Source organism: Globicephala melas, chromosome 6, assembly GCF_963455315.2.
Source record: "Globicephala melas chromosome 6, mGloMel1.2, whole genome shotgun sequence".
Taxonomy (NCBI): domain Eukaryota; kingdom Metazoa; phylum Chordata; class Mammalia; order Artiodactyla; family Delphinidae; genus Globicephala; species Globicephala melas.
In genome coordinates this window covers 62,301,506-62,310,119 of record NC_083319.1, presented here as the reverse complement: position 1 = coordinate 62,310,119, position 8,614 = coordinate 62,301,506, and the positions used below count along the sequence as shown (strand labels likewise).

At 38.6% G+C, this 8,614-nt stretch overlaps 1 pseudogene; it reads right to left on the bottom strand.

Annotated features, from left to right (window-relative positions):
- Nucleotides 1–7,693: 7,693 nt before the first annotated feature.
- LOC115863942 (large ribosomal subunit protein uL23-like) lies at nt 7,694–8,259 on the bottom strand (annotated as a pseudogene).
- Nucleotides 8,260–8,614: the final 355 nt, after the last annotated feature.

The window sequence follows — 8,614 nt, the reverse complement described above, 5'->3', positions numbered from 1 at the left end:
AAAATGATATATAAAAACACGTAACCAAATACAGAGCGGGAAACAACACAGCTGATGCTTTCCTATGTGACAAGGATAGGGAAAGAAAAGCCAAACCAGAAATATTTAAGATGGCATTGACTTAATCATCATTTTCAGTACTTTTGTCCACTAAAGTCTTTTCTTACACTGATTAAATAAATATAAACATTATTCGTTTGAATATTTATCTTTGGTGATTCCTTTACTAATATAAAAATGGTCAGTACTATGTAAAGTGTCTGGGAAATACTTTCATTGCAATGAGTTTATATATAGTAATGAGAAAATGGAAACACCACTTATAATTCAGTGCTGGAGTGACTTGAAGTCCAGAGAAAATTTCTCTGAAATCAAGGTTCTGTTTCAATACAGTGGACCTTTACAATTTTAATTATTAGCATTGGACTGTGGATGGACCTTATTAGATTAATTGCATATCATTTCTGTCTGGCAGCTGGCAGTTTGGAGTATCATTTATTTAGCACTTTTGAATTCTGTATTCTCACCACTTTCTCATCCATGAACTTGCGATTTGTATATATTTTTCTTACCCAATGACAGAAGATATTGAAGATTTATGTAATTTGGGGTCTTCAAGTTGATGTGAGCAGCTCACCTTTCTCTAGTAAATTATATTTCTTTCAAAATTCCAGCTGCCAATTTTGATTATAGGGAGATGGCAAAAAATTCTGAGACCAAAGTGCTTAGATCTTTGAACTTAACTTCCGAATATACAAATAATTAATGCAACTTCATTCATATATTTAGAAAATATTTATTTTTCCCAGCTCTGTTCTGTGTAAATGACACAGGAGACTATTCCCTGTTGTCATAGAGCTTACATTGATCATGTGTTTTTTCAGCCTAGCACGTGATATCATGTTTATTGAATACTACTAGAAGCCAGTCACTGTGCTAAGTGTTGCGATGGGGAAGATTGAAGAGGACATGGTCCCAGACATCAAAGAACGCACAGGCCAGTGTATGGAGTACTTCTTTAACTAGCATTTAGTGAGCCAATATGTGTAAAATAAGCCTGGCAGGGCTTCCCTGGTGGCGCAGTGGTTGAGAGTCCGCCTGCCGATGCAGGGGACACGGGTTCGTGCCCCGGTCCGGGAAGATCCCACATGCCGCGGAGCGGCTGGGCCCGTGAGCCATGGTCGCTGAGCCTGCGCGTCCGGAGCCTGTGCTCCGTGCTGGGAGAGGCCACAGCAGTGAGAGGCCCGCGTACCGCAAAAAAAAAAAAAAAAAAAAAGCCTGGAAGATTATCTAAATAATTGAAGACATGGAATTTTTCGGCATGAAGGCTTGACTAAAGATTATTTGTAGTGAATAGAATTTCTATCTGTGCTTATTTTAAAATAATCTCATCCTAAGTAACTACCTATATATATAGGGCACCTAGAAGACAGAAAGTATCTGAAAAAAAAATTAGGGAAATATTTCAGCACTTGAAAAGTTACTGGCAGCACAGCAGTGACAATTGAAAAGAATACCTATGCAAACTTATATATTATTTAATGCCAACCCGTGCTGTCAACTATAAGCTATACTTTACTTTTCTAGTTCATATTGCATTGCACGTCTGCCTGTTTTCACCATGAGACTTCTATTTTGGCCTAATATAAGATGGGCAGTCAAGACATCAATAGAACTTCCCTTGAATGTCTAAAAAAGTGAGAGTGCGATCTTTTCTTCTCAAAAGATTATCAGAAATATATCTGTATATGTTACTCAAAATCACTTTCTTCCTCTATTTATAACTCCTAAAAATTTCTGGCCCCTGTTAGTCTGCAAGGTTGTACAAGGCTTCACATCTCCAGATAAAGAAAATAAAGGTATAATTTAAATCCTATACAGATGCCTATCTCTCCAAAATAGTACATCTAAATTCAGAATCAGCAAATAGATTGTGGCAGAATAAATATACCATTATCCTCAAATAGAAGAAACATTTTAAAAATAATTGTATAACTTTGTACTCAAGATGCATGACTAAGTTATCAGAATGCTCTATGAAAGCTCATGGAAAGAATCATTTGTAAATTGATAAAAGTATTTTTCAAAAAGTAGACCAGGACGTTATTATCAACCTAGAAACATATGCAAGCTTCCTATGTCATTTCATTCACTGTAATGTACGTTTCATTTTACCAGCATACAAATCTTTATCAAATAATTTTGTTCCTTTTTCTTAATGGTCAATTTTAGCATTCTTTTCATGGGTTTCAGAAATGCAGGTGAAAACCCTTCATTTGTAAACCCTTTGGCATTTAATCAGCTTCTCTTGAAATTTGTCCTTCTATTTTAGATTTATCAGATGCCATTGTTTGCTGTAGTGAACACGATACCAAGTTTTATATTCATCAGGCCATCTTTCTTTCCCAAGGCATTCTCCAGGAAAGAGAGAGAATGGACTGTAGCTTGCTGCTAAGACTGTTCTTTCCACACATGCTTGGTCAGAGCCACTAGAGGAAGAGAAAGTGGCAAGGCACAAGGTCCCTTTCCTAAAGTCCAAGTGCACATGATTGTGCTTTTCCCAGTCATATGTCTCCATGAGCTATTCAGAGACTAGGAGACTGGTATCCAAGCTGCCAGACCTTCTGCCTGTGGGTTCCAGCCTGAACTGTGTGGTAAGCCACAAGTTTGCACAAGCCTCTTCTTCAATCAGCGTTCTCCCTGTTTCTACCCAGGGCACCAGGTGACATGAATAGACTGAGGACTCCAAAGAATTCTTCTCCATTTGGACACTTAGAGACTTTAGCTCGTTAACTGTTTAGTAAGGTGTAGCTTGAGGAAACTCAGGATGTGAAAACATAGGATACTGGTCCCAGATAGTTGAGGTGCATATGAAAGGAAAGATTTCAGTGAGCCCACTCTTGCATCTTCCCATACATAGAAAATTGCTAAATTCCTTAACTTGAGATGTCTAGTTTCCTTTTATTAACAGTAGTCTGTTGTTCTGACTACGTGGTGTTGTTGCAAAAGCTCCTATGTATCATGGCTCCGCACCCTCCCTCTTCGGAACAGTTTTCTTAGCATTATCTGAGATGCTGTCTCCTGAGCTTCAAGTCCTAAGAATGTCCGCCGAATAAAGATTGTGCATTTTTATCAGTCAACAAGTGGCAAGGGCAGTTTTCAGCAGTCATTGTCTATTGTGAGGTTGAAAAGTGCTGTACAAATGAGCCAAAGATGGCCTCTGTGTATTGGTCCCTAAGGTTATTTCCTCACTGCAGGCTGGAACCATTAGTTCATTAGCTCGAAAGCCCACTGATGCCAAACTCAGATTTTTACACATACAATTGTTTTAAATATAGTCCAAACAAGTAAAATTTTAGCTTCTTAGAGGCTGCTTGTTTGCATGCCCTGTGAAACCTCATCTTGATAGCTATTACTTATTGAAAAGAACTACTGTAGTTATAAGGCCCCAAGACCCTGCTGCCCTTCAAAGTTCTCTGACGCAGAGACTCCTTGCTGTCCTGCTGAGTGACATCACCTAGATATTTAAGCCCTCTCTCTAATCTTCCTCTCCCTGGGGAAGTTCCCTTGCCTTCCTCCCCTCTGGGTAGTGACAGTTCCACCCCCTCTACCTCCCCCAACCTCTCCACACCCCCAGGCCTCCGCCTATAGCCTCTGGACTCCCCTATAGGCAGACATATCAAAGCTAAAGTTTGTGTGTGCTACTACCATGTCATGGTCAGATCTTTTCCCTAAATTAGTTTCCAAATCCCTAGAGCTTCTATAAAAAGCCATTTGCCACAGAGACAGTAAAAAAGCCCCTTCAAGGAGCTTTTCATGCCAGAGGCTTGAAACTGTGATTTCTGGAAGGGAGAAATCACAACAAAAACTGAGATGGGGGACTTTCCTGGTGGCGCAGTGGTTAAGAATCCACCTGCCAATGCAGGGGACACGGGTTCGAGCCCTGGTCCGGAAAGATCCCACATGCCGCAGACCAACTAAGCCCATGTGCCACAACTACTGAGCCTGCGCTCTAGAGCCCGCAAGTCACAACTACTGAGCCTGCGAGCCACAACTACTGAAGCCCACACACCTAGACCCCGTGCTCCGCAACAAGAGAAACCACCGCAGTGTGAAGCCCATGCACCGCAACGAAGAGTAGCCCCTGCTTGCTACAACTAGAGAAAGCCCGCACACATCAAGGAAGACCCAACGCAGCCAAAAAAAAAAAAGCTGAGATGGGAGGGGGAAGAAAAGGCAATCATCAGGAAATAGCTGAGAAGACTTGGTGGCAGATACATGTGAAACATGTCCTGTATTCTCCTAGAAATAAATGAGAAGGATTTTTTAGGGTGGCTGAATTCTTGCCATATAAGATAAAATGAAAGTCAGAAAATAAACGTCAGTTACCTCTAGATGTTCCGTATAATCACCATAGATCTTCTATTTGTCAGGGCTCTCTACTATGGGGAGTGACCCTACAAGGTCATATATCATGTCATAAGCCCAGCAGCCTAGACTACGGGAGTTTTCATCCTGTGAGCAGGGATTCTTGACCTTGGATCTATGTGACAGATTCTTGGGATAGGCTTCAGGAGGAGGGCTTCATAAACCACCTGAATTTGAGTGCAAGATGTGTGAGTGTGCATGCAGTGCGCATGGCAGAGTCTGCTGGGGGTCTCTTAGTGTCCACCCTCCTAATCTTCCTTAGATTTCCCAGCCTCTCTTGCAGTTGGTGTGATCATACATTTCAGCCAATGAAATGTTAGTAGAAGTAAGATGAAAACTCTGTGATGTGCCTTTAAAAGAGTAGAGGATACCTTCTTTATCCTTCCTCCCCTCCTGCTGGCTCGCATATAGACAAAATGGCAGGAGCTCAAACTTCCTGGGGCCATGAGAGGTCTTAGAAATGAAAGCTGTGCCCAGTAAAACCACAAGATAGAACTGGCTTGGCTCCCTAACTCCATGTAGATGCCAAATTATCCCTGGACAGCTTATCTCAAGACTATCACATGAAAAATGATCTTCTATCTCTTTTAAGTTTTGGATTTTCTGTTTCATCCTAGCCCATTTCTCAGTGATGCAGTATATTTTTATGGTGATTGTTTCCACATTTTCATTATTTTCTCAAAAAGGCCTTTGCTGCTGAAATATTTACTAACTTCTTCACTAGAAGAATATGTAGACCCTAATAGGACAGACTGTGGCAAAAAATTATCTCACAGACATATCCTCATCATTTGACAATATTGAATGAAAGTTAAGTTTTAACCCATTAGTACTAGTGACTAGTCACTCTATATGCAGATTTCAGGCATGGCTATGGTTTATATATATTGTAAACCAAGTATCTGGCATTTTAGTAAATTTTCTCTATGAGCTTCAAGTACTACCATCCAAGGATACTAGAACAAATATATAGTTATTTGCTGCTCTGCAAAGATTAATGGAAAGAGGCCATTGAGCTGAAGTGGCAGGGGCAGCATCTTCTTAAAAAACTATGGTTGGAAGTGCATAGGGATTTTAAGGGTAGTGAAAATCTTCATTGAATTGTAAAGTATGTATTTTGGAAGGACTAATTTTAGAGGGAGAACACCTTGTGAGGAAAGGGGAAATGGATTAATATATGATGTTTAGTATATAGATTATATGATGTATATGACTAGTATATGGTGAATTAGTATATGATATTCTTTGTTTTCCTTGGCTGGTATTTCTTCTTTGGTCTTTTTAAATGTAGCTCCAGTTTATTATTGATAGTATTATGAGTATCTCTGTCGTATTTTGAGTGCTAATCTTACTGATAACTTATTTTCTCTTTAAAAGTTCCTCAGCTCTTTTTTTTTTTTTGGATCTGTCTTTTTTTTTTTTTTTTAAAATCTTTGTTGGAATGTAATTGCTTTACAATGGTGTGTTAGTTACTGCTTTATAACAAAGTGAATCAGCTATACATATACATATATCCCCATATCTCTTCCCTCTTGCGTCTCCCTCCCTCCCACCCTCCCTATCCCACCCCTCTAGGTGGTCACAAAGCACCGAGCTGATCTCCCTGTGCTGTGTGGCTGCTTCCCACTAGCTATCGGTTTTACATTTGGTAGTGTATATATGTCCATGCCACTCTCTCACTTTGTCCCAGCTTACCCTTCCCCCTCCCCGTGTCCTCAAGTCCATTCTCTAGTAGGTCTGTGTCTTTATTCCCATCCTGCCCCTAGGTTCTTCATGACCAATTTTTTTTTAGATTCCGTATATATGTGTTAGCATACGGTATTTGTTTTCTCTTTCTGACTTCACTCTGTATGACAGACTCTAGGTCCATGCACCTCACTACAAATAACTCAATTTCGTTTCTTTTTATGGCTGAATAATATTCCATTGTATATATGTGCCACGTCTTCTTTATCCATTCATCTGTCGATGGACACAGGTTGCTTCCTCAGCTCTTAAGTGTAACTTTATAATATTTGGGAATCCAATATTTTTACTGAGAAAAAACGTTATATTTTAAAATAATTATTGATAGGAAATCAGGTTGAATGAATAAAATGAAGTTATACTTTATAAACTTGTGAAAATATATGTAAAATGTTTGGACAAGTACATGGTATACTCAATAAATATCAGCTTTTGTCATTATTGTTATTATTAATTGCTATAAAATGCCACTTTTAGTAAAAAACAAATACTTATATGTAATTTCAGTTATATCTCTAGGGTGGATATCTGGCTAAAATATTACATTCCAACTTTTAGAAACTTTGAGCTATAAAAATCAGAATGCATTATTTGTAGAGAAAATATTGTTAGCTAAGGTAAAAACATTAAACAAAACTTAAAGTGTATGCACACAATCTGTCGATGGTTTGCCAAAACCTATAGGACAACTTTATTTTTTGCCTAAAATTTGAATAGTAAATAATTTATAGAAAATATGTGTAAATGAAGAGTAGAAAAATCAGCCAGACTGTTTCATTCAATAATAATCACTGTTAGCAATTTCATACACATATAATACAAAAATGTACACTATCAAATGGGATATGCAGTTATTTCTAAGCATATTAGTATTAGCTTTCCCACTGAATGATATATCTTGAACATCTTTTGTTATTCTTTAATAGCATTATATTAAAAGGCTGCAACTCATATGTGTATATTATTATTTACTTAACTATCTTTTCGAATTTGTCATTTAGATTACTTACAACTTTTTCCCCACATACATAGTGCTGTAACAAAACTTGATTTCTGTAGCATTAATTCCTAGAGGAATTAATATGTATGAAATATACTGTGTGTGCTGCTAAATTTTGCCCCAGACATCTTGTGTCACTTTCTACAGCCCTTAACATTGTAGGACATTTCATTTTAAAATACCTGACTGACACTGGGTAGTAATTTTCCTTTCTTCTCCTCTTCCTTTCCATCATATATTCTTCTCTTTCTCCTTTTTTCCCTCCTTCTTCCCTTCCTTCCTTTTCCTCCCCTCCCTCTTTCTCTTTCCCCACTCCTCCTTTTCTACCTTCTTTATTTGTTCTTCCATTTCACCAATTCAATCATGAGAAAAAGAAAAAGGCCAGATACTGTTTTCAGTTTCACTTAAATCACCAGAGATTTTGAACAGTTCTCACATTCATTTTCTATCTACATTTCTTCTTTTGTGAATTGTTTGATCAATTATTGACACATTCATTTTTTTTTAATAGTGAAAACTTTTATATTTAGAATTAGTCAGCTGGACTCAGTTTAGATGATCCCAATTTTGTTGGCAACATCCAAAGCGTCATAGTCAGGAGCCAGTCGAACGTATGCCTTCTTCTCTCCATCAGGCCCCTTAAGTTCTAGAGGCAGGACAGCTGATGTTTCCTCAGAAGTCCATACTCCATACAAGGGGCTGATCAGGGTGTTGACCTTAGCCACGTCAGTGTCATAGAGCTTCTTCACAGCCTGTTTAATCTGGTGCTTGTTGGCCTTGACATCCACAATGAACACCAGTGTGTTGTTGTCTTCTGTTTTCTTCATGTCTTACTCGGTGGTGAGGGGGAACTTGGTGATGGCATAGTGGTCAAGCTTGTTTCTCCTAGGGGCGCTCTTCCGAGGATATTTGGGCTGCCTCCTGAGCCGCAGTGTTTTGGGCCGTCGGAACGTGGGTGACGTCCGGATCTTCTTTTCTTTGTGGCTGTGTATGCCATTCAACACTGCTTTCTTGGCCTTCAAAGCCTTTGCTTTGGCTTCGGCTTTGGGAGGGGGCAGGACTTCCTTTTTTGCTTTCGGCGCCATCTTCGTGAAAAGGCCACATTCATTTTTATAAAGCTCTTTAAAGATGTTAACCCTTTGCCTGACAAGAATTTAACATTTTTACAGAGACATTTCTAGTAATTTTTACTTTATAATGTCTACTTACCCATTAAAAGATTTTGGAGGCATTCATCCATATTTCCTTTTTGTATTTTTTTTTGTTACTTTCATTTATCTATATTTTCTCCAATGATTTGAAATGCTACCCTTCCTCATATTCTTAATTCTTACATTATCAGGATATGTTTTCAGGCTCTCTTACTCTCACTTTCTGTCTCTCTCTTTCTGGTTTATCTGCCTGCCTTTGCCTGTACTTGTAGCATACTTTTAAAATTAT